Genomic DNA, 27,995 nt, shown 5'->3' with positions numbered 1-27,995 from the left:
TCTTTTCTAATAATGTGGCATATAAATAATTGGCATCAGCCATAAGCCATATCGTTGTCATTTATAAGCCAAAGAAATTATTTTTCTAAACTGGTGTGTGTTTTATATAAGTCTGGGAAATAAATAATTGGCATTAGCCAGCTTGTTGCCATTTATTAACCAAAGAAATAATTTTTTGCACTGCTGTGTTGGAAATAAATAAATCTACTCTTTTGCTATCTCTTTCAGTGTTCAGAAAAAACACTTCCAAAAATGAGAAGAGCATCAGAGTGATTAACTTGAGTCAGCATGGGTTTGTAACTAATAAGTCATATCAGACTAACTTAATTTCCTTCTATGAAAGAATCAATGACTGGGTGGATCAGGGAAATTCTGTAGATATAGTATATCTTGACTTCAGCAAAGCATTTGACAAAGTATCTCACACCATCCTTATTGAAAAAATGACAAAGTATGGAATGGACAAGCCAAATGTTAGGTGGATTCATAACTGGCTTAGTGATCAGACCCAAAGAGTGGTCATAAATGGCTATACATCCAATTGGAAGAATGTCTCAAGTGGGAAACCACAGGGCTCTGTCCTGGGCCCTGTATTGTTCAACATCTTTTATCTTTTATTATTTAGATGAAAGAATTGAGGGTAAACTGATTAAATTTGCTGACGACATAAAGTCATGAGGGATAGCTAAAAGTAGAGAAGAGAGAGAGAGGATTCAAAAAGATATAAATAAACTGGAGCAGTGGGCAGCAACTAACAGAATGTTTTTTAACAGGGAAAAATGCAAAGTACTATATCTGGCCAATAAAAATGAATAAAGCATATACAGAATGTGAGGAATAGGACCAGCAAGCAACAGCACATATGAAAAAGACTTGGGTTTACTAATAGATCACAGACTGAACATGAGTCAACAGTGTGTTGCAGCAGCAAAAAAGGCAAATATAATTCTGGGATGTATTAACAGAAGCATACAGTCTAGATCATGTGAAATCATTATTGCCCTCTACTCCTCTTTCGTCAGACCTCATCTGGATTACTGTGTCCAAAAAGACATCAACAAACTGGAGAAAGTTCAGAGAAGAGCGACCAGAATGGTGACCGGTCTGCAAAATTTGGGAATGTTTTGTCTGCAAAAAAGAAGACTGAGAGGAGACTTAATAGCTGTCTGCAAATATCTTAAGGGCTGTTACATTGTAGAAGGATCATCTTTATTCTCATTTGCACATGGAAACACTAGAAACAAAGGAATGAAACTGAAAGGGAGGAGACACAGATTAGATGTTAGAAAAAACTTTTTGAAAGTTAGGGTGATCAATGAGTGGAACAGGCTGCCATGAGAGGTGGTGAGTTCTCATTTAATGGAAGTCTTCAAACAGAGGCTGGACAGACATCTGTCAGGTATGATTTAGTGAATCCTGCTTTGAGCAGGGAGTTGGACCAGATGGCCCAGGAGGTCCCTTCTAACTCTACCATTCTATGACTCTATGATTGTATGATTAATTGCAATACGACTTTTGTAGTCTATTTAATCACTTGTGTTACATGCAGCCTACAATAAGTAGGCTTCACTATGGGACTACTAAAAGTCTGCTTTAGGAGATGTCTATCAGATGTGGCAAAAAGCTTGTAATAAAATGCTTTGCAGTATCTAAACACTTCTCATAACAACATAATGGTGATAATGTCTCATGCCGCGTTAAAGACATAGAGAGAGTTAAAAAAACAACTAGAGATGGAGAGAGCACAGGAGGGAATTGCTGAATTGTGAATTGTGGTGGATCTTTACATTACAAACCAGAAATACTGACAGGTTTATACCTTTGCCAAGTTGTAAGGCAACATTACATTTAAATATGGTTGGTAATATAATTAATACAACAATTTCCCTTAAAATTGTTAAATTGTTCACCTGTGAACAATACCTTGCATTAGTGTGTATTGATTCAATATTTATTGTGATTATTAGAAACAGGACATATAAAGCCGATCCATTCATCTACTGGTATGCAATTACTAATGATGATTGCGTCTAAAAAGCGTCGGCGTTTACAATTGTTATGTAGTTGCGACTTTTTTAAAAGTATTTTTCTAATAAACTAAATTTGGATTTTTATATGGATGTTCATGGAAACTGGATTTACCTTTTTTACCTTTTCTTATCTTTACCAGCTGTTGCAGCACCAATTGTTCTGAGCCTACGGATTCTCCAGTGGATGAAGTGACACTCCTTGTCTTGTATTATAACTGTTATAGTTTATTATTATTGCGTGTTTGGGTTTTTTTTTATCTTTTATCATTCCAAGATCGACGGTGGACATCATTGGAAAACATCATGTCAAAATGGAATCATCATGAAATCTAAAGATTTCAGACAGGGAGTGTCATGTGCTATGATTTGGAAATTGTTATGAATGGGTCACCGAGGAGGAAAACAAAAACCAAGCTAAGTCACAGAAAAACCAGAGAGGTTGGTAACTACGCAGATTGCAGACCCCTGATCCTGACCACACAACTAACAGTAGCCGTGGAGCGTACCTACAATGATTCTAGATGCCTCGTCACAGCCGGAGGACTAAGTAAGCCTAAAGCAAGAAAACTGCCCCAGAGCAGACCCCAAAGGAATAGACAGCCCCCACACATGTATTGACAGTGAGACAAGATGAAAGCACAAACACAGGTAGGAAAATAGGCTGAGCAAACGATGGGGTCCATACTAACTAGAAAGGACAGGAAAGGAAAGATACTGTCTGCAATCATGCCAAAAAAAACCCTGCAAAAATGTCCAACACTTCTGATAGCAAAAAAAACCCTCAAGTCACTAGACTTCACCCACTATATCATCACTCTGGCATATTCTGAGAACAGAGCAAATAGGCCAATCTAATAAGGGACAAAAAGCAAACTGGCACATACAGTAACATAAGAGTGGAAATTCAGCACAGCCCCAGCCGGGGCTGGCTGACCACACAAAAACTGAATAGACCAATCCAAATCAAATGTGAACATTAGCAGATAAAACTTAGCTTGAGAAGGCAGGAACTGAGCTGGAAACTAAGACCTCAGAAGGCAGGAAAAAATCACCAGCATGGGAATAGGGAGTCGGCTGTCTTAAATCCAGTCTGAGACTCCAGATGTCCAATCCTTATCCTCATTATCAGGTGGCAGGTCTCTGTTAATTAGATCAGCTTCATTACCTCCTGCCACCACCAGAGGGAGCCCGGAAAGAGAACTAAAAACTCCTCTGTCAGCACAAACAATTCCCTCACCAGAAACCAGAGGCAGACCAGAAAATGAGTTCACAACAGGGAATCATAAAGACAGCATTATATTATTATTGTGCTGTTATATTGTGTTGTTTCAATTCTATGCAATAAGATTTGCCTCTCTGTAGAAGTTTATCCTTCCTCTCTCTGTCTCTCCCTCCAGCTCTGATGTTAGTAACCCCTTCCTTGTTACTCATTCTTCTTTCTCATTCACTGTCTGTCAGCCATCTTAGAAGCCTGTGTTTTTGCAGCTCTGGTGCAGACAAGTCTTTTTTTACCTTCTGCATTTGTGCAGAGCAACAAGAATTCAGCTAGAGATTAAATCTTCTTCTACATGCCTTCTGCAGTCGAGTTCAAGCTATCTGATGATATATCTACGTGTAAGTATTGGTTCAAAGAGGCAGCCTAGAAACGGTGTCATAAGCATCCTATACTTGCTGCCTAGTTATGGAGTCAGAATACTCTGGATGTTATGTTTGAAGGAGAAGACAGTGAAGTGGCTGCTGATTGGCGGCAGGGATTGCGTAACATAACATTGTCATGTGAGCCTTGGTAGAGAAAGTGCTGACACTGTGTTGAAATGGAATATATATATATGAATATGTATGAATATAGCTGTTATTATTTTATAAGGAGGGGGAGGTTGAGAATAAGTTGTCAGAATACTCCTTAAAAGAATTTGAATGAATGACAGAACTATGTTTCATTTAGCTTATCCTTTGAATGATTTAATCTGTGCCTATGTGTATATTTATTACTCATTCAGCCAGAGATTCCATTGTTTTGCTACTAAGTGAGTGGCCAAATCTGTACAAACACTATCAACAGCTCAAGGGTAATGGAAACAAGCAAATGGAGTTGTAAAAGACAAAAAGTTATCAGAATCATTGGAAGTGTTTTATCCCCTTTATAACAAGGTGATTTTCTCATCTTTGTGCTTCCACCATTTTTTACAGCAAGTGTTCTGGCTACATGAATTCCCATATCAGTAAAATTACATATACACCAACAATTTAAAGTGGTAAACATTTTCAAAACTTTCTAAAAAAAATTAGTTTGTGAAGCAACTGAGACTCATAACATTTTATTTCATATTTATGTTGATACAATTTTTGGATACATATGACATTGGGAACTCTTTTATACCATTTTTAAGGGAAGTATAGCAACCAGAAAAACCTAATTCTTGTATTTTCAGCAGGCCCCCTATTGGTATAACAATCAGCACCCTTTGATCATATCTAGTATACCACGCAAAGGGAAGGGGTTAAGTTTATACCACTCTAATGCATGTTTTAGCCTATAATCTAATATTTTAGTTGAAAACCAATAGAATAATTAAACTCCTTAAAAATGGTTACTGTACTTTCAGACAATTTGACTTGCAAATCAGACAAAAAAAAAATCTAAAACTGATTCTAAATTTCTGGCCGCAAGAGGTCTCTCTTCTATCTTACTAACCACTGTCTATTGTCAAATGTTGAATTACAGGAAGTGAGGTCAAGTATTTGTCTCTCTGCTCCTTCTTGTCTGTCAAACTGTAAATATGCATATTGTCATGAGTGGGACAAGTCCACCTGGGACACATGGAGTTAGAAGATCACTACATATTGTGAATCACAGATTTTCCATTTAGCTTGTGTGATTCTGTTTCATATTAAATGTATTTTGTTTCCTTTGGTTCTGAAGAAGTTAATGAACCTTTCTATGCTGGTTAGATACCTGCAGCTCCATCTCACAGATGTTCCTGACCTGGTTAATTCCTCTCACTACAACATCTGGCCAGACCTTCTCTTCCTTGCTCCTTAGAGTTGCTGTGCTGAGTTGGAGATCGTTGTTGCTGCTGGAGATTGCTGCATGCTGTTTTGGGGTGTATGCTTTCCTCATTGTGCTATTCCCATTTTGTTTATACATTATTACCCAAAAAGGGCAATTTCATTTGGATATGTCCATCTATATCGAAACACCACAAACCGTGGGAAAACTTCTGACACCAGGCTGTGTGGAGGATTACAACCTAGGCATATATATATAAAGCTCAATGTGTGTGTGTATGTACGTGTGTATGTCCGGGATTGGCATCTGCACCGTCACAGCTACAGCCACAAAATTTTGCACAGTCACACGTCATGACACTGAGAGCGTCATAGGCTATGTTGTGAGGTGAAATTTTAACCCCGCGCATTCCAATTCACCAAACAATTTTGCCCTTATGTACATAATAGGGAAAAAGTGTATGTATGTATGTGTGTATGTCCAGGATTGGCATCTGCATCGTCGTAGCTACAGCCACAAAATTTTGCACAGTCACACATCTGGACCCCGAGAGCGTCATAGGCTATGTTGTGAGGTGAAATTTTAACTCCACACGTTCCAATTCACCAAACAATTTTGCCTATTATTCTTATCATTTCTATGGTGTTATCATCCTTCTGTAAAGCTGGAAATAACACAATTTATTACCGTGCCAATACAGAACACCCTCTGACACAGACTGCATGGGGAGCCCAGTTTCACACAGGATAGGATTAGATACACGGCTCAGCAGTCAGCATCACACAGGATAGGATTAGATACACAGCTCAGCAGTCACTATCACACAGGATAGGATTAGACACATGTGTTATGGATGAGTCACCGAAGGAGGAAAAAACAAAAATAATAGCTAAGTCCAGAAAACCAGAGAAGTTGGAAGCTATCGGATTGCAGACCCCTGAACCTATCCACAACAACCAGCAGCAGCCGTGGGGGGTTCCCACGGTGCCCTAGACCCCTCGATCACAGCCGGAGAACCAAATTACCCTAAAGACAGAAAGGGGAAATCTAAACTGCCCCAGAGCAGACCCCAAAGCAACAGGCAGCCCCCAACATATAATGACTGTGAAGCAAGATGAAAAACACTAACACAGATAGAAAGATAAGTTGAGCAAACGATGGGGCCCAAGCCAACTAAATAGGACAGGATGGAAAAGCTGCTGTCTGCAATCCGCAAAAACCCTATCCAAAAATGAACCAACAGACTGATAGGAAAAACAGGCCCTGAAGTCGCTAGGCTTCAAAAAGACCACATCAGCACTCAGGTATACTCTGAAGACAGAGCCAGAGACCAACAGATCAGAGACAAAAATGGAACTCAGCTCACCCCCGGCCGGGGATGGCTGAACTCCAAAAAACAAGGCAAACAAAACCAGAACTAAAGTGTACAAAAGGCAGAGCAAAACTTAGCTTTGAGAAGCAGAAATCAGACTGGTCTCCAAGAATCCAGCAGGAAATCACCAGCAAGGCAGCAGGGCGTCGGCTGCCTTATATCCAGTCATCAGTTCCTGTGACCCAGTCATCATCTACCTGCTCAGCTGTTTGGTGATCAGCCTCACTACCTTCCTTCGCCAGAAGAGGGAGTTCATTAGACCTCACTGGTGAAGGGAAAAATGAACTCACAACAGTACCTCCCCCTTGAGGAGGAGTCACCGAACCCTCATCCATGCCACCAGGGCGATCAGGGTGAGCCCGATGAAAGGCACGCACCAATCTTTCGGCATGAATATCAGAGGCAGAGACCCAGGAATTATCCTCCTGACCATAACCCTTCCACTTAACCAAATACTGGAGTCTCCGTCTAGCCAGACGGGAATCCAGTATCTTCTCTACCTCATACTCCATGTTACCTTCAACCAATACAGGGTCAGGAGGTGCCACCCCAGGAACTACTGGTTCAACAAACCTCTTCAACAAGGACTTATGGAACACATTATGAATCTTAAACGTGACAGGAAGAGCCAACCGAAAAGAGACCGGATTAATAATCTCCAAAATCTTGTAAGGTCCAATAAATCTAGGCTTAAACTTAGGAGAAGCCACCTTCATAGCAATATTTTTTGATGACAACCAAACCATATCACTCACCTTAAACTGGGGACCAATGGTCCTATGCCAGTTGGAAAACCGCTGGGCCTTTTCCTGGGAGAGAGACAACTTATCCACCACTTGGTCCCAGATCTGGTGCATTCTCTCCACCACAGTGTCAACACCTGGGCAGGCAGAAGGCTCCACCTGCCCTGAAGAAAATCGAGGATGAAACCCAAAGTTACAAAAAAAAGGTGACATCAAAGTGGCAGAACTAGCTCTATTATTTAAAGCAAATTCGGCCAAGGGCAAAAATGAAACCCAATCATCCTGATCAGCCGAAATAAAACATCTCAAATACGACTCCAAAGTCTGGATTGTTCTCTCCGTCTGCCTGTTGGTCTGAGGGTGAAATGCAGAGGAGAAGGACAACTGAATTCCCAGTTTGGAACAGAAAGTCCTCCAAAATCTAGACACAAACTGAACTCCTCTGTCAGACACAATGTTCTCAGGAATCCCGTGCAAGCGAACTACCTGTTGCAAAAACAAGGGCACCAACTCAGAGGAAGATGGCAACTTAGGGAGTGGTACAAGATGGACCATCTTAGAGAATCTATCACAAATCAACCAAATAACGGTCATTCTCTGAGAGACAGGCATATCAGAGATAAAATCCATTGAAATATGGGTCCATGGCCACTTGGGCACCGGCAAAGGCGTCAACAACCCACTAGAGCGAGAACAAGGTTTAGACCGGGAGCAAGTCCCACAGGACTGCACAAAATTCCTGACATCACGAGACAAGGCGGGCCACCAAAAAGACCGACTCACCAGATCTCTAGTACCAAAAATACCTGGATGACCAGCCAATGCAGAGCAATGAACTTCAGACATCACTCTCTTCCTCCACTGGTCAGGAACATACAACTTTCCACTGGGACAACGCTCAGGTTTGTCCTCCTGAAAACTCTTCCAGAGCACGTCTCAAATCGGGCGAGATGGCAGAAAGAACTACCCCCTCGCCTAAGATGGTAGCAGGTTTGGTCACAACAGGAGAATCAGCAAAGAAACTCCTAGAGAGGGCGTCTGCCTTGACATTCTTAGTGCCAGGAAGAAAAGAGACCACAAAATCAAAACGTGTGAAAAACAAGGCCCACACAGCCTGTCTAGGATTCAAGCGTTTGGCCGACTCAAGGTAAATCAAATTCTTGTGGTTAGTAAGGACCACGACCTGGTGTTTAGCTCCCTCCAACCAATGTCTCCACTCCTCAAAAGCCCATTTCATGGCCAACAGTTCCCGATTCCCCACATCATAGTTACTGTCACGGCACCGCCAGACTCAGGGCCTGCTGTCCCGGCCTCGGCCAGTAGGAGGCGCCGGACTATCACATCACCGTCAGACTCAGGGCCTGCTGTCCCAGCCTCGACCACTAGGAGGCCCCGGACTGTCCTATCACCGTCTGACCCGTGGCCTGCAGTCTCGGCCTTGGTCTCTGGGAGGCGTTGTGCTTCAACCCCGAGTGATGGTGGCGATAGTCATGAGGCTCCTGCGCAGGCGTCCGCTGGACGCAGGCTTCGCTCCTCGGTCAGTCATGAAGGGGCTGGTGCATTACCATCCAGCCTGGTCCTGGGGGCGGTCCGGATGACATCATCAGGCCACGGGCCTGTAAGGGATGACCTGATCCCTCAAATACCTTGGGACTGCTCTTGCAGGCCGCCGGATATATTCTTGGTTCCCCTGCATGTTACTGTGTGAATTACTGTTGACTGACTCTGACTTTTGCCTGGACTTCTGACTCTTCTTCTGCCTAACGATTCTGTACCTCTGCGACTCTCCTGGTTTATGACACTGACTTCGGCCTGGATTCTGACTCTGCTTCTGTCTAACGATTCGGTACCTCTGCGACTCTCCTGGTTTATGACACTGACTTCGGCCTAGATTCTGACTCTGCTTCTGTCTAACGATTCGGTACCTCTGCGACTCTCCTGGTTTATGACACTGACTTCGGCCTGGATTCTGACTCTGCTTCTGTCTAACGATTCGGTACCTCTGCGACTCTCCTGGTTTATGACTCTGGCTTCGACCTGGTATCTGTCTTTGCTGCTGTCTACCGTTGTTATACCATTTCTGCCTGACTGGTTTAGTCTCAGATATCATTGCCTTTGTGTCCTGTGTTGGAACACCTTTCTGGCGATCGTCCTGCTCTGGTCATTGCTCCTATTCAGACAGCACCTCCTGGACTCTGCTATAAATCCAGATCCCTGTATAGGGGTAAAGGGTATCAGTGTTTCTCAGGGTGTTGTCCGGCTGCAGCCCAGACTGCAGGCAGACGTCACATTATATCCGGCCCAAAAAATAAAACGGCTTTTTGTGTCTATACTTAACACATATAAAAGCAGTTTTTCCTCACCTTTTTTTTCCTTCCTCCTGACTGAGCTGATTCTTGGCCCAAACACCTGTTACATTGCACAGCCTGGAAGGTCACTCTCAGGCTCAAGCATGCTGCAGCCTGGAAGCTTCAAGGAAAATGCTGGCTGTTGGAAATCCACATTCCTGGATCATCACCCCCTGGACAGCTCTGGGGGTCAGGTATTGCCCGCAAATGCGGCCAAACTGTTGTTACCAGTTTCCCTTTCTTTTGATAAGAAACGTCTGTGTGTGAAGGCTTATGTGGATTGTGGTGCTGCCTGCAACCTTATGGATTTTTTATTTGCTAAGAGCCTTGGTGTAACTCTGTCAAGGCTTAAAGCACCTATTCAGACTACTGCGATTAATGGTACATCTATATTCCAAGGAGGCGTGGAATTCATTACTGCCGAAATTTCTATGTCAGTGGGGACATTACATAACGAGCAAATGTCATTTTTTGTTATATACAATTTATCAGATCCAGTTGTGTTAGGCATGCCATGGTTGCACCAACATAATCCGGTTATTGACTGGCGCATAGGTGACGTTGTGCGCTGGAGTCCACGGTGTCAGAGTAACTGTATGTCTTTTTCAGTAAACCAGATTAAAATTAAAACACCTTCTATTCCCTATGCGTTTAGGGATTATGAAGATGTTTTCTCTATAGTGGAGTCGGAGAAACTACCTCCTCACAGAGAATACGATTGTCCTATTGAATTGGTCCCTGGTGCCCGTCTCCCTAAGGAGAGAATATTCAACCTCTCTGGTCCTGAGCGTGTAGCCATGAAGGAATACATAGCAGACAGCCTTCGAAAAGGCTTCATTAGACCTTCCACCTTACCTGTAGGAGCTGGGTTTTTCTTTGTAGAGAAAAAAGATGGTGGACTTAGACCATGCATTGACTACCGTGAGCTGAACGCCATAACCGTAAAAAATCAATACCCGCTGCCACTCATTCCTGATCTGTTTAATCAGTTACTGGGAGCTCGCTGGTTTACTAAGCTTGACCTCCGGGGGGCATATAACCTGGTCCGCATAAGAGATGGGGACGAATGGAAAACGTCCTTTAATACACCCCTTGGCCATTTTGAGTACCTGGTAATGCCCTTCGGACTCAGTAACGCTCCTGCAGTATTTCAGCACTTCGTCAATTTTCAGAGATATTTGTGGGGTGTATGTCGTCGTATATCTGGACGACATTTTGATTTATTCTGCTGACCCTGTGACACATGCTCAACACGTCCGTTCAGTACTGCAGAGACTGCGCGAAAACTCTTTGTTCGCGAAATTTGAAAAATGTGGGTTTTTTTGCCGAAGAGGTGCAGTTCTTAGGATACATGGTCTCAGCCAAGGGGTTCCGCATGGATCCCGCCAAGATTCAACCCATTAAGGATTGGGTACAACCCAAATCGCTGAAAGCACTACAGCGATTTTTGGGATTTGCGAATTATTATCGCAAATTCATCAGGGGATTTTCAGAGATTGCCAAGCCACTCACGGACCTTACCCGGAAAGGGGCGGACGTGACTAATTGGAATCCTGAGGCAACCAGGGCTTTTTCTACACTAAAAGAGTGCTTCGTGGCCAACCCGGTGTTGATTCAACCAAACTTGGACCACCCGTTTATTGTGGAAGTAGATGCCTCCGAAGTCGGAGTGGGAGCAGTGCTCTCACAAGGCACTGCAGCCCTCACTCAGCTTCGTCCATGTGCATTTTTCTCCCGCAAATTCTCTGCCACGGAGAGAAACTATGACATCGGCAACCGAGAATTATTGGCAATCAAGTGGGCCTTCGAGGAATGGCGCCACTTCCTCGAAGGCGCCAAACACAAAGTTACTGTTATTACCGATCACAAAAACCTAACCTACCTAGAGTCCGCTAAAAGACTAAACCCTAGGCAGGCCAGGTGGGCCTTGTTTTTCTCCAGGTTCGATTTTTTTAATCACCTTTCGCCCCGGAACCAAAAATGTGAGGGCAGATGCCCTCTCCCGCAGCTTTTGTCACACACACACCGAGGACTATGAACCAGCTCCCATATTGGCTAATGGCATTGTCGTGTCGGCAGTATCTCTGGACCTTCTGGAGGAGATCCGTAGGTCATCAGAACAAGCTCCGGACACTACGCCCCCAAAACATTATTCGTTCCAGCTACCTTTCGCTTATGAGTGTTAAAAGAATCTCACGACTCCGTCCTGGCAGGCCACCCTGGTGTCAATAATACCACTAGGCTGGTAACCAGGAACTTTTGGTGGCCAACGGTGGCCAAGGACTGTAAGGAGTACGTCTCAGCATGTGAAGTCTGTGCCCGTGCCAAGTCCCCCCATAACCGTCCTGCCGGCTGGCTTCAGCCCTTGCCCACCCCTGAAAGTCCATGGATCCACATCTCCATGGACTTCATTACAGACCTGCCACCCTCCGAGGGGAAAACTTGTATTTGGGTGGTGGTGGACAGGTTCAGTAAACAGTCTCACTTTGTTCCCCTGTCCGGCTTACCCAACTCTGAAACCTTAAGTAAGTTGTTTGTTCTTCACGTTGTACGTTTGCACGGCGTTCTGGCAAATATCGTATCCGACAGGGGTACCCAGTTCGTCTCGAAGTTCTGGAGGGCGTTCTGTAGACGTATTGGTGTTGAGTTGTCCTTTTCCTCGGCATACCATCCCGAGACGAATGGTCAAACTGAGCGTGCCAACCAAACGCTGGAGCAATACCTCCGCTGCTATGTCTCAGCACATCAGTCAGATTGGGTGGAACATTTGCCATTGGCAGAGTTCGCTCTCAATAATAGATACCAAGACTCCATCAAAACCACCCCCTTCTTCTGTAACCTTGGACTACATCCGCGCTTTGGATCATTTTCGGCCAAGATGTCGGAAATCCCAGGGTTGAGCAAAATATACATCGTCTAAAGACTATTTGGTCCGAAGTAAACTCTAATTTAAAAGGGGCTCAAATTAGACAGACTTCGGCAGCTAATAGACGACGATCCCAGGGGCCGCACCTGGGAGTTGGTGACAAGGTTTGGCTCTCTACAAGAAACATCAAACTTAAGGTACCGTCGGCCAAACTGGGTCCCAGGTTCATCGGCCCATATGAAATATTAGAGGTAATTAACCCGGTAGCGTTTCGGTTAAAGCTCCCGCAGTCTTTTAAAATTCCTAACGTTTTTCATAAGTCCCTCCTCAAGGTATACCGCTCCCCAAATCGTCCCGTCCGGTCCCCTCCTCCTCCAGTTTTGGTCAAGGGCGCCTTGGAGTACGAGGTCCAGGGCATATTTGATTCCCGTCTAGTGAGAAACTCGGTACAATATTTGGTGCATTGGAAGGGCTACGGCCCAGAGGAGAGGTCCTGGGTCCCCGCTAGTGACATTCGTGCAAAGCGGTTGATTAGGAGGTTTCACCTCCTCCACCCTGACAAACCAGGTTTTGAGGGTCCGGAGGCCCCTCTTAGAGGGGGGGTACTGTCACGGCACCGCCAGACTCAGGGCCTGCTGTCCCGGCCTCGGCCAGTAGGAGGCGCCGGACTATCACATCACCGTCAGACTCAGGGCCTGCTGTCCCAGCCTCGACCACTAGGAGGCCCCGGACTGTCCTATCACCGTCTGACCCGTGGCCTGCAGTCTCGGCCTTGGTCTCTGGGAGGCGTTGTGCTTCAACCCCGAGTGATGGCGGCGATAGTCATGAGGCTCCTGCGCAGGCGTCCACTGGACGCAGGCTTCGCTCCTCGGTCAGTCATGAAGGGGCTGGTGCATTACCATCCAGCCTGGTCCTGGGGGCGGTCCGGATGACATCATCAGGCCACGGGCCTGTAAGGGATGACCTGATCCCTCAAATACCTTGGGACTGCTCTTGCAGGCCGCCGGATATATTCTTGGTTCCCCTGCGTGTCACTGTGTGAATTACTGTTGACTGACTCTGACTTTTGCCTGGACTTCTGACCCTTCTTCTGCCTAACGATTCTGTACCTCTGCGACTCTCCTGGTTTATGACACTGACTTCGGCCTGGATTCTGACTCTGCTTCTGTCTAACGATTCGGTACCTCTGCGACTCTCCTGGTTTATGACACTGACTTCGGCCTGGATTCTGACTCTGCTTCTGTCTAACGATTCGGTACCTCTGCGACTCTCCTGGTTTATGACACTGACTTCGGCCTGGATTCTGACTCTGCTTCTGTCTAACGATTCGGTACCTCTGCGACTTTCCTGGTTTATGACTCTGGCTTCGACCTGGTATCTGTCTTTGCTGCTGTCTACCGTTGTTATACCATTTCTGCCTGACTGGTTTAGTCTCAGATATCATTGCCTTTGTGTCCTGTGTTGGAACACCTTTCTGGCGACCGTCCTGCTCTGGTCATTGCTCCTATTCAGACAGCACCTCCTGGACTCTGCTATAAATCCAGATCCCTGTATAGGGGTAAAGGGTATCAGTGTTTCTCGGGGTGTTGTCCGGCTGCAGCCCAGACCGCAGGCAGACGTCACAGTTACGTTCGGATGGGGAGAACTTTCGGGAAAAGAAAGCACAGGGATTCATTTTAGATGTCACAGGATCTTTTTGGGACAAAACGGCTCCTGCACCAATCTCAGAGGCGTCCACCTCTAACTGAAACGGGAGTGAGACATCAGGTTGCCGCAGAACCGGTGCAGAAGTGAATCTTCGCTTCAGCTCCTGAAAGGAAGAAACAGCCTCCGGAGACCAATTCGGCACATCAGCACCCTTCTTAGTCAAATCAGTCAATGGCTTGGCAATACTAGAAAAATTAGCTATAAATTTCCGCTAAAAATTAGCAAAACCCAAAAACTTCTGGAGGGCCTTCAAAGAAGTGGGCTGAACCCAATCATAAATGGCCTGTACCTTGGCCGGGACCATTTCAATAGTTGATGGAGACAAAATTAATCCCAAAAATGAAATCCTCTGTACCCCAAAAAGGCATTTCGATCCCTTGACATACAGGGAATTCTCCCTCAAAATCCGGAACACAGTCCGAACATGTTCCACATGAGAGTCCCAATCCTTGGAAAAGATCAAAATATCATCCAGATAGATAATCAAAAATTTATCCACAAAGTCTCGGAAAATATCGTTCATGAAGGATTGGAAGACAGAAGGGGCATTAGTGAGCCCAAAAGGCATCACCAGGCACTCAAAATGTCCCTCCGGAGTATTAAACACCGTCTTCCATTCATCCCCATGCTTAATGCGAATAAGATTATACGCCCCCCTGAGGTCAAGCTTGGTAAACCAGCAAGCACCTTTAACTCTGGAGAATAGATCAGAAATCAGGGGTAACGGATACTGATATTTAACAGTAATTTTGTTGAGGGCACGATAGTCAATACAAGGCCTTAATGAACCATCTTTTTTAGCCATGAAAAAAAAACCAGCACCTAAGGGTGAAGAGGATGGTCTAATATGACCCTTCTCCAACGACTCCTTAATATAGGATCACATAGCCTCGTGCTCGGGTACAGATAAATTGATAAGCCGACCCTTGGGAAATTTACACCCCGGGCTCAGCTCAATTGCACAGTCATAACTCCTATGAGGAGGCAAAGGCGCAGACTCATTCTCACTAAATACATCATAAAAGTCAGCCAAATAGTCAGGAACATCATACGACTGGGAAGAGGTGGAGAAAACAGGGGCATCACTAGGGGTACACCGACAACCCCAACTCACCACAGACACAGATTTCCAATCCAAAACTGGATTATGGATTTGCAACCAGGGAAACCCCAGAACAATGGTATCATGCAAATTATGCAACACCAAAAATCTGCAATTTTCTTGATGGTCTGGGGCATTACCACCTGGGTCCAAAACTGAGGTTTATTTTTTGGCAAAGGAGTCGCATCAATACCCCTCAAAGGGATAGGCGTCCGCAAAGGCGTCATTGGAAATCCACAACGTTTAGCAAAATCCAAGTCCATCAGGTTCAGAGCTGCTCCCAAATCCACAAAGCCTTTGCGGAAAATATGGACAGGGAGCAGATCAGAGTAATTGCCAGAAGAAACTTAGGTTGAACACCACCCACAGAAAACGTGTGAGCACAACATTTCTCTCGTTTAGGGCAGACAGAAATAATATGCGAGGCATCTCCACAAAAAAAACACAGCTTATTATGCCTTCTGAACTCCTGACATTGCGCCCTGGACAAAACTCTATCACATTGCATAGGTTCAGACATTTGTTCAACAGGTGGCAACACCTCTCATGCGGTCTTGTGTTCACGCAAACGCCGATCAACCTGAATGGCTAATGACATAGAATCGTCAAGACCAGAGGGAACAGGAAATCCCACCATAGTATCTTTTACGGTTTCTAACAAACCTTTCCGAAAGAGAGCTGCCAAGGCATCATCATTCCAGGTAGTAAGGACTGCCCACTTTCGGAATTTTTGACAGTACAACTCTGCAGAATCCCGACCCTGGCTCAATGCCAAAAGGGCCTTTTCAGCCTGATCAATAGCATTAGGTTCATCATACAACAACCCCAAGGCTTGAAAAAATGCATCCACATTATTTAGAATAGGATCATCAGGTTTCAAAGAAAACACCCAATCCTGGGGATCGCTGCGCAGCAAAGAGATGACAATTTTAACCCGCTGCGCGGAGCTCCCCGATGAGTTAGGCTTCAGGGCAAAAAATAATTTACAATTATTCTTGAAATTCAAAAATTTAGACCGATCCCCAAAAAACACATCAGGAGTGGGGATCTTTGGTTCAGCAGCATGTGAATGAGTAAGATAGGTGGAAATTCCCCGCACTTCCACAGCGAGATGTTCCACACGATCAGACAATTGCTTCATCTCCATTGAGAGAAAAAAAAATTCCCCCTACGGCCTCAGAGATATAGATGAAAAAATATACACAAAGAAATTCTGACCCTTTTTTTTTTTCTTTCCTGCTATTGAGTACCCTAGGATCTACGGTATGGCTGGTGATTCTGTTATAGATGAGTCACCGAAGGAGGAAAAAGCAAAAATAATAGCTAAGTCCAGAAAACCAGAGAAGTTGGAAGCTATCGGATTGCAGACCCCTGAACCTATCCACAACAACCAGCAGCAGCCGTGGGGGGTTCCCACTGTGCCCTAGACCCCTCGATCACAGCCGGAGAACCAAATTAGCCTAAAGACAGAAAGGGGAAATCTAAACTGCCCCAGAGCAGACCCCAAAGCAACAGGCAGCCCCCAACATATAACGACTGTGAAGCAAGATGAAAAACACTAACAGAGATAGAAAGATAGGTTGAGCAAACGATGGGGCCCAAGCCAACTAAATAGGACAGGATATAAAAGCTGCTGTCTGCAATCCGCAAAAACCCTATCCAAAAATGAACCAACAGACTGATAGGAAAAACAGGCCCTGAAGTCGCTAGGCTTCAAAAAGACCACATCAGCACTCAGGTATACTCTGAAGACAGAGCCAGAGACCAACAGATCAGAGACAAAAATGGAACTCAGCTCACTCCCGGCCGGGGATGGCTGAACTCCAAAAAACAAGGCAAACAAAACCAGAACTAAAGTGTACAAAAGGCAGAGCAGTTCCTGTGACCCAGTCATCATCTACCTGCTCAGCTGTTTGGTGATCAGCCTCACTACCTTCCTTCGCCAGAAGAGGGAGTTCATCAAACCTCACTGGTGAAGGGAAAAATGAACTCACAACACACATGGCTCAGCAGCGAGTATCACAAAGGATAGAATTAGATACACAGCTCAGCAGTCAGTATCACACAGGATGGGATTAGATACACAGCTCAGCAGTCAGTATCACACAGGATAGGAATAGATACACGGCTCAGCAGACAGTATCACACAGGATAGGATTATATACACAGCTCAGCAGTCAGTATCACACAGGATGGGATTAGATACACAGCTCAGCAGTCAGTATCACACAGGAGAGGATTAGACACAAGGCTCAGCAGTCAGTATCACACAGGATAGGATTAGATGCACAGCTCAGCAGTCATTATCACATAGGATAGGAATAGATACACGGCTCAGCAGACAGTATCACTCAGGATAGGATGAGATACACAGCTCAGCAGACAGTATCACACAGAATAGGATTAGATACATGGCTCTGCAGTCAGTATCACACAGGATAGGATTAGATACATGGCTCAGCAGGCAGTATTACACAGGATAGGATTAGATACATGGCTTAGCAGTAGTAACACACATGATAGGATTGGGTACACGGCTCAGCAGTCAGTATCACACAGGATAGGGTTAGATACATGGCTCAGCAGACGGTATCACACAGGATAGGATTAGATACACTGCTCAGCAGTCAGTGTCACACAGGATAGGATTAGATACACGGCTCAGCAGTCAGTATCACACAGGATAGGATTAGATACACTGCTCAGCAGTCAGTATCACACAGGATAGGATTAGATACACCGCTGAGCAGTCAGTAACACACGATATTATTAGATACACAGCTCAGCAAAAAGTATCACACAGGAGAGGATTAGGTACAAACCTCAGCAGACATTATCACACAGGATAGGGTTAGATACACAGATGCACATGTTGTTTATCAAAAGGCTCTTGAATGAGCTGAAAATAAAATACTATCAATACTTGGGTAATCGTTTAGTTAATTTGTGTTGCAAATCTGTAGTGTTGAATATATGATGTGAAATGTTTTTATGTGCAATATAATCATTATAATTTGTTATAACTAACCACAGTTGGTTACTATGCCCAGGCAACGCCGGGCTCTTCAGCTAGTATATGTATATAATCTGCTCTGCAGGAGTGTCTCAGTTTATACTACCTGTAAAAGTGGTTATAGGCACAGGAACTGAGACAGTATGTGTCCTACTGGACAGTGGGGCAGGAGACAATATGGTCAATGCTCAGTTCGCTCAGATCCATGGTATCTCCTGTTGTAAGCTGGCGAAGTCCATTCCCATATTTGCAATAAACTCTACACCCCTGGGTCAGGGTAGCTTTACGCAAATAGCATGTAAGGTAAACCTTCGGGTAGGCGATCTTCACAGGGAGCACCTTTCTTGTTACCTTCTGGGAGATCTCACTACTCCTATTGTGTTTGGTCGTCCCTGGCTGACTATGCATAATCTGGTCATAGACTGGCAGGCTAGAGAAATAATTAAGTGGAGTGATTTTTGCAAGAATAATTGCCCAGATACTATTTTCTTTAGTGTCTCCACTAAAAACATTCCATATTTTCTGTTTGATTTTCAGGAGGTGTTCTCTGAAAAGAACTGTCAAGAACTGCCTCCCCATCATGTGTATGATTGTCATGTGAAATTTCTTCCTAGTGCAAAATTGCTCAAGACCAGTTTATACAACCTGTCAGGTCCTGAGAGACAGGCCAATGAAGACTATATCTTTGAGAGTCTTGCCAAGGGTCATATTATACCTTCATCTTCACCTTTAGGGGCGGGGGTCTTCTTTGTTACAAGAAAGATGGGGGCTTGCGTCCATGTTTAGTCTGTCGTGAGTTAAATCGAATTACTGTCCGGGACCCATATCCCCTCCCACTCATTCCTCATTTGTTCAATCAGATTATTGGGGCAAAATGGTTGTCCAAGTTAGTTCTCAGGGAAGCCTATAAACTGATTAATATTAAGGAGGGGAATGAGTGGAAGACAGCATTTAACACCCCAGAAGGGCGTTATGAAAACCTTGCTATGCCTTTTGGTTTGACTAATGCTCCCGCCATGTTCCAACATTTAGTTGTGACTTCTTTCATCACCTCGTGGGTAGATTTGTAGTACTGTGACTTCATGATATTTTGATCTACTCTACTGATCTCAAACTCTCATCATGTACATGTCAGGCAGGTGTTACAGGTTCTACAAGATAATAACCTGCATGCCAAGTTGGAGAAGTATACATTCCCCATACAAGACGTTCAGTTCTTAGGTTTCCCAGTGTCAGAGAAAGGTTTCCACATGGATCTTGCTAAGTTCTGAGCAGTCCTATAATGGAACCTTCTAGAAAATCTAAAAGCATTACAACACTTTTTGGGGTTTGCAAACTATTAGCAGAAATGTATCCAAAACCACTATTGATAAAACCTCTCACTGACATGACTTGGAGAACGGACTTCTCGTGGTGATTCGACTGCGCTTGGCAGGCATTTTCTTCTCTGAAGAGATGTTTTTCCACTGTTCCAGTAATCATCCAACCTGATGCTTCTCAACCATTTATTGTCGAGGTTGATGCTTCTGAGGTGGGGGTCGGGGCTGCAATTGTCTCTATGGTTGTTCCCTGGTAAATGGCAACCATGTGCTTTCTTCTCTAAAAAGTTGCCGTCGGCCAAAAGAAACTATAATGTAGGCATTAGGGAACTTTTGGCCATTAAGTTGGCATTTGAGTAGTTCCAATACCCTGCATGCTTGTCTGTCTGGGGTTATTTTCACCAATAACCATTCCTGACCATCCATGACTCATTTATCCATGGATTTCGTTACAGATCTTCCTTCATCCTCTGGTAAAATGGTTATCTTAGTTGTGATGGATAGGTTTAGTAAAATGGGTCACTTTATTGCTTTAACTGTTCAACTGTAAAGCGCTGCGGAATATGTTGGCGCTATATAAATAAAGATTATTATTATTATATTATTATTATTATCTGCTCTCCCTAATGCTAAGACACTGGCTCAGGTTTTTGTAACTGAGATTGTGATGCTTTAGAGGGATCCCACCAATGTGGTGTCTGATCGGGGGACCCAAGTTGTTTCTAAATTTTGGAGGGCGTTTTGTTCACGTTTAGTGATGCATTTATCCTTTTCTTCGGCATTCCATCCTCAAACTAATGGTCTGACAGAACGCCTAAATCAAAGTTTGGAGACATAACGTAGATGTTTTGTTGTCAGGTAACCAGGAGGATCGGTCTTTTTTTCTACCACTGGCTGAGTTTGCTTTAAACTATCGTTGTAGTGAATCCACTGGTATGTTGACATTTTTTGGCGCATATAGCTTTCATACACAATTCTTAACCTTCAGTTAAGATGAGTCTTCACAGGTTTCTGGAGAGGAACAATTTTTTTTTTCACTCTCATCTTTATGGTTAGGGGTGCACAATAATTTAAAGATCATGGCGAGCAATTACAAAAGTATGGCTGATAAGGAATGATTGTCAGGTCTGGACTTGGAGGTGAATGATTTAGTATGGCTGTCCACCAAAAATGTTAAGCTAAAAGTTTCTTCTTGGAAATTAGTTCCTAGGTTTATTGGTCCTTATAAGGTGGCTGCTGTAATCAACCCTGTAGTTTTTCATCTCAAGCTTCCTCCAACTCTCAAGACACATAATGTTTTCCACAGGTCTTTGCCCCAAAAATGTGTTGCACCTGTGGAACCATCACCTTTACCATCGCCACCGGTTATTATTGATGGTAACTTAAAAGTTCAGGTAGAGAAGATAATTAATTTCCACATGGTTTGCCACTCAGTACAGTACTTGGTACATTGGAAGGGGTATGGTCCGGAGGAGAGGATGTGGGTGCTGGCATCTGAGGTTAATTCCGGTAGGTTGATACGGTCCTTCCATTGGCCCATCCAGATAATCCCGGCCCCGAGGGTCCTCTGTCCCCTCGTAAAAAAGGGGGAGCTGTCCTGAGTGGGTTAGGTCCACTTGGGAGATCTGGAGTTAAAATATCACTACGTATTGTGAATCGCAGCTCTTCAATTTAGCCAGTGTGTTCGTGTTTGATATTAAATCAGTTTTGTTTCCTTTGGTGCTGAAAGGGTTAATGACTAGAGTTGAGCGAATATCTTCGGATCCTCGCTTATTTAGCAAGCTATAGCATTTGCCGAATAAGCTACAGTGGAAACCTGGCTTCCTGGATCACGCTGGCAGAACAGCTGATCGCCACCACAGCTGCTTGTGTCATGGCTGTGTCACTGTCACAGCACATGCATGGAGAGCCCAACACACAGGCTCTCCATGCATGTGCTGTGACAGTGACACAGCCACGACACATGCAGCTGCGGCGGCGATCAGGTGTTCAGCTGGGGCGATACAGGAAGCCGAGTTCCCACTGTAGCATATTCAGCAAGCGCTATAGCTTGCCGAATAAGCGGGCAACTGAAGATATTTGCTCAAGTCTATTAAAGACCCTTTCTTTGCTGGTTAGAAACTTGCAGCTCTATCTCACAATGACCTGGTCATATTCCCTAGCTATAAAATCTGGCCACACTTTCTCTTCGTGGCCAGTGAAAGTTTTACTTCCAAGCTGCTTGGAGTTGCTGTGCTGAGTTGGAGATCATTGTTGCTGCTGAAGATTGTTGCAAGCTGTTTTTGGGTGTATGCTTTCCTCATTGTCCTATTCCCATTTTATTTGCACATTCTTACCCTTCCTTACATACAGTGAGGAAAAAAAGTATTTAGTCAGCCACCAATTGTGCACATTCTCCCACTTAAAAACATGAGATAGGCCTGTAATTGACATCATAGGTAGACCACAACTATGAGAGACAAAATGAGAAAACAAATCCAGAAAATCAACTTGTCTGATTTGGCAAGATTTAGTTTGCAAATTATGGTGGAAAATGAGTATTTGATCATTAACAAGTTTTTCTCAAAATTTTGTTATATATCCTTTGTTGGCAATGACAGAGGTCAAACGTTTTCTGTAAGTCTTTAGAAGGTTGACATCCACTGTTGGTGGTATGTTGGCCCATTCCTCCATGCAGATCTCCTCTAGAGCAGTGATATTTTGGGCCTGTCACTGGGCAACACGGACTTTCAAATCCCTCCAAAGGTTTTCTATGGGGTTGAGATCTGGAGACTGGCTAGGCTACTCCAGGACCTTCATACGCTTCTTATGAAGCCACTCTTTTGTTACCCTGGCGGTGTGCTTGGGATCATTATCATGTTAAAAGACTGATCCACATTTCATCTTCAGTGCCCTTGCTGATGGAAGGAGGTTTGAACTCAAGATCTCATGATAAATGGCCCAATTCATTCTTTCATGTACACGGATCAGTCGTCCTGGTCCCTTTGCAGAGAAACAGCCCCAAAGCATGATGTTGCTACCCCCATGCTTCACAGTAGGTATGGTGTTCTTTGGATGCAACTCAGTATTCTGTCTCCTCCAAACACAACAAGTTTTGTTTCTACCATACAGTTCTACTTTGGTTTCATAAGGCCATATGACATTCTCCCAATACTCTTCTGGATAATCCAAATGCTCTCTAGCAAACTTCAGATGGGCCCAGACATATCCTGGCTTAAGCAGGGGGACACGTCTGGCACTGCGGGATCTGAGTCCCTGGCAGCGTAGTGTATTACTGATGGTTGCTTTTGTTAGGGTGGTCCCAGCTCTATGCAGGTCATTCACCAGGTCTCCCCGTGTAGTTCTGGAATTTTTGATCACCATTCTTGTGATCATTTTGACCCCACGGGGTGAGATCTTGTGTGGAGCCCCAAATCGAGGGAGAATATCAGTGGTCCTCTATGCCTTCCATTCTCTTATTATTGCTCCCACAGTTAGTTTCATCACACCAAGCTGCTTGTCTATTGCAGATTCAGTCTTCCCAGCTTGGTGCAGGGCTACAATTTTGTTTCTGGTGTCCTTCGACAACTCTTTGGTTTTCAGCATAGTGGAGTTTGGAGTGTGACTGTTTGAGGTTGTGGACAGGTGTCTTTTATACTGATAACAAGTTCAAACAGGTGCTATTACTACAGGTAATTTGTGGAGGACAGAGGAGACTCTTAAAGAAGAAGTTACAGGTCTGTGAGAGCCAGAAATCTTGAATGTATTTACGTGACCAAATACTTATTTTCCACCATAATTTGCAAAATAAATCTTGCCAAATCAGACAAGGTGATTTTCTGGATTTGTTTTTTCATTTTGTCTCTCATAGTTGTGTTCTACCTATGATGTAAATTATAGGCCTCTCTCATCTTTTAAGTGGGAGAACTTGCACAATTGGTGGCTGACTAAAACCTTTGGTGAGAGTTTTGTATGCAAGTTTCTTTTTGTTATCCCTGTTTGCCTTATGTGTTTATATACTAGCATATCTGTCCCAGACCCCCTAGGGAGGAGGAGGGGACAGCTTAAGGAATTACAGGAGAACAGTAAGGCTGGTGGTCCAAACCTCCTCACCTTCAGAGGTACTTTTTTGAGCAGGGATAGTTAGGGTCCCAGTCCTAGGGATGGTTCAGGCCCCTTTCCAGAATAACGTACAGTAACAGTGTGACACATATTGATAGAATCAATGCATGCTAGGAAGTACGGCAAAGGAAGTTTCGCCACCTATAGTGCTGGTGGTATGCTGAGAACAAAATCATTGCCCACTGAAAAAGAACAGATGGCAAGTTATGGAACATGAAAATTGACACAGTTCCTGGACATATTAGCTGTGTGCATGAAAAGCAGCATTTCTCAACATTACTGTTTCCCTTCACAACAGAGGCAAGAAAGTGATAGAAAATCCAATTGTTTTTTACAGATGTTATTGAATTATACTGAACTGCTGCTATGTCATTATTCTGCTATTTTTGACTGCCATAGGATTGCACACTACACTAGTCTTGTCATTAAGGGTATGTGCACACGTTGCAGATTCTGCTGCGGATCCACAGCGGATTTGGCCCTGCTGATCCGCAGCAGATTCTGCTGCATTGTACAGTACCTTTAAAGTCTATGGAAAATGGAAAACGCAGTGCCATTGCTGCAGATTTTTCCCCAAGGATTTGCTGTGGATTGAAATCCGCAGCATGTCACTTCTTTGTGCGGAATCCACAGCGTTTTGACACCTGCTCCATTATAGAAATTCGCAGGTGTTAAAATGCAGGGGAAATCCGCAGGCTAATCCGCGGGTAAAACGAAGGTCATTTTACCTGCGGATTTACCTGCAGATTTAGCCAAATCCATGCGGAAAAATCAGCAGGACAATCCTCACCGTGTGCACATACCCTAAAAATCTTAAAAAAAAACACATACAACAGCATGCACAGACGCCAAGTAACATAATGTATACTTGTCTTCTTGACACTGAAAGGTACAGAGTATCACGCAGAAAAAATCATTAAGAAATCTATTTGATGCATGGCATTTATGAGTTAATGACTACATTTAAGACATATTCTTGTCAAAGGGATAACAGAGGTAGAAGAAGACATCACTAAGTACTTTGTAAAGTCTTCTAAAAGAAGTTATGTCCTTCATAATTGCCAGGGTATCATTTCATCTGCCAAGTTCAGAACCGTTCTGCTGGCAGACATGCAAGTAGTGCTTAGTTGCACATCCCATTGGTGGTTCTTCTGATTACAGAACATTATGAAAGATGAGCCTTGCAAACAAATCAATACTAACAGACTGCAAGCGACCTCAGTGTGACCCTGGAGCAGATGCAAAGCTTAATTAAATTCACCAGCAAAACCAAATTCATAACTACACAACAGCCAATATTTCATTTCTACAAGTCTTGACTGAAAGATTAGTTCATTTTGACAATTAGTAGTCATATTAAGAACAAGGTATGGTTTGGACACTTAACCCCTTCCTGACATATGACATACTATCCCGTCCGGATGACCCGGGCCCGTATGACCATGGACAGGACTGTATGTCATGCCCCTTGATGCGATACCGTGATGTCGCGGTAATCGCATTAAAATTCCGTTACCATCTTACCTTAGGGAAGATGTTGTCAGCCTTCCAGGACCTGATCCTGTCCTTCCGAGTGCTGTGATTGGCTGTTCAATTCTGAACAGCCAATTGCAGCCTTTCTCATTGTTTCAGCCAATCAGACTGGCTGAAACAATGAGGTCTCAGGCTAGGATTGAGTACCGATGTACTCGATCCTAGCGGCGAAAACCCCCCCGGAATTGCGCAATCGCCGATTGCATCGATCGCGCCAATCACAGGGCACAGCAGCGGTATTACCACGCTGTGCCCTGCTGGTACCTGCCCGGATCGTTGCAGTAATAGCACCGATCCTAGGCTGGAGCCTAGGACAGGCCCAGCAGAGCCTGCAGGAGTCGGTTGGCGCGATCGATGTCATCGTCGGTCACGCCAATCACAGGGCACAGCTGCAGTCACGCTGTGACCGCTCTGTGCCCTGCTGGTGACCTGGCTTTGACCTGCCTAGGAATTGGAGCTGTGAGCTCCGATCCTAGGCATTACCATGGTCACCAGGGCCAGCAGTGATTGGTGGGATCGATGTGATCATTCGATCCCACCAATGACAGGTCACAGCAGCGGTGTGACCTCTCTGTGACCTGTCCCTGACCTGCCTGTGACCTGTCTGACTGCTCTGCAGGGGTCCTCACTCTAGCTGAGGATTCCTGCAGAGTGGCCACACTTCTTCTGTGCTGGGTATTTTGGTGTCACAGTAGCCTGTAACACCACAATCCCTGCTGGAGAAAGAAGACAGAAAAAAAGAGACACTATAACTGTAAGTGTTACCTGATCCCTGCCCAATCTATCTTCATCCCCCCAATCCCCCATCTCCTCTTCCTCCTCTTTTTACCCCTCCACCCCACTTTGCGCACATTTTCCATTTTTCACCCCCCTTTGCACCACCTGACTACAACCCTAACTGTAGATCCCTGCCTGATCTCTCTTCATCCACTCCAATCCCCCATCCCTCCTTGCCCCTCTTTTTACCACTCTCCACCCCTTTTGCACAGCCGCCGAGCGTTGATTGGTGACGCAGTTCACCGATCAATACTCGTGCTCGCTTTTTTTCTCATCCCCCTTTGCGCCAACTCCGCACACACATCCTGCTGCTGCCGAACTTTGATAAGTGAAACAGTTCACTTATCAGAGCTCGTGCTGGCTGTTTTAGACACTTTTATTTTCACCATCTACGTGCGCACATCCAGCAGCCGCTGAATTTTGAAAAGTGATGCAGTTCACTTAGCAGAGCATGGGCCTGCTATTTTAGACTTTTTTTTATTTCCACAGGCATTTTTTTCTCCCTATTTGCTTTTTTCTTTTAGCTTTTTCTTTTCAGAATAGTTTACATCAATCACTATCTCCCCCCACACATACACATACAGTTATCAAGAAAGTACACAGAAAGCACCATATTCACACAAAAAATGTTGTCAAATTCGTATCAACAGTGCTATTCAGTGGATGAGGCATATTTTTTCCTTGCCTCCGACACTGATAGCGAGGGAGAGCATCCCACATTTCTGTACTTTTCAGATTCTTCATTCTCATCCTCTTCCACCTCTTCATCTTCCTCCTCGGGTCCTGTGGAACCGCCACAGACGCCCCAGGACAGAAGTTGAGGCACCGCCCACCATTCCCGCAGCTGAACCAGCAGACCCCGTATAGACCTTGCCCCTCGAATATTATGAGCCACTAATTCCTGACTTTGTGGCAGAATCAGGAATCAAGTTTGACACCACCGGCCTCACAGAAATATACTATTTCAAAGTCTTTTCCTCTGAGGATTTTGTTAACCTCATGGTGGAGCAAACTAATTTGTACTCTCAACAATTTTTGGAACAAAATCCACGTTCATCATTTTCTAACTGGTCTCCTGTAGACGCAGTTGAAATGAAACAGTTTTGGGGCCTGTTTCATATGGGGATCCTGAAGAAGCCAGAACTTTGGCAATATTTGAGTGTTGATATTTTATATCATGCCTGATGAAGAGACCTGAGTAGTCTCGAAAGCTTGCAATGTATTACCATCTTTTCAGTTAGCCATTAAAAGGTATCAACTACTGAGGACTCTCAATCCTGAATATTTTGATATTTTATATAACACTCCAGTGTTCTGAATGGTCATGGCCCGGATGCGTTTTGAGGCCATCCATAAATTCCTGCATTATACCGATAGTGCACAGTGTCCAGCACGAGTTGACCCCAACTTTCACGGTCTGTTCAAAGTTTGGCCGGTCACCGAACACTTCAACAAAAAGTTTGCTGAAATATACATGCTCCAAAGGGATATCTGCATGGATGAGTCCTTAGTTCATTTTAAGGGAAGGCTCCGATTCTGTCAGTACCTGCCCAGCACGAGGGCCAGGTATGGAATCAAACTCTATAAACTGTGTGAGAGTATTTCAGGGAACACCCACAGGTTTAGAGTTTACGAAGGGAAGGACACCAGGATTGAACCTCCTAAGTGTCCCACTGTCCTGGGAGTGAGTGGGAAAATTGTGTGAGATATGGTGCACCCACTGCTGGATAAGGCTATGTGCATACACTGCAGTTTTTGCTGCAGATCCGCTGTGGTTTTGGCCACTGCGGATCTGCAGCAGTTCTGCAGACAGTGTACAGTAGCATGTAAATCTATGTGATTTACAATCTGCTGTGCCCATGCTGTGGATTTTTAACTGCGGAAAAGCTGCGGTTTTGAATCCGCAGAAAGAAATGACATGTCACTTCTTTTCTGCGGATTCTGCTGCGGTTTACCATCTCCTCCATTGTAGAGGTGATAAACCACAGGGGAAAACCGCAGGCCAATCCACAGGTACAAATCCACAGACCAATCCGCAGCGTGTGCACATTGCCTAAAGGTTATCACTTTTACA

Source organism: Dendrobates tinctorius, unplaced genomic scaffold (genome assembly GCF_039654945.1).
Source record: "Dendrobates tinctorius isolate UK_male_01 unplaced genomic scaffold, ASM3965494v1 ptg000008l, whole genome shotgun sequence".
Taxonomy (NCBI): Eukaryota; Metazoa; Chordata; class Amphibia; order Anura; family Dendrobatidae; genus Dendrobates; species Dendrobates tinctorius.
The sequence above is the reverse complement of the archived record's forward strand: the minus strand, read 5'-3'. Positions refer to the sequence as shown.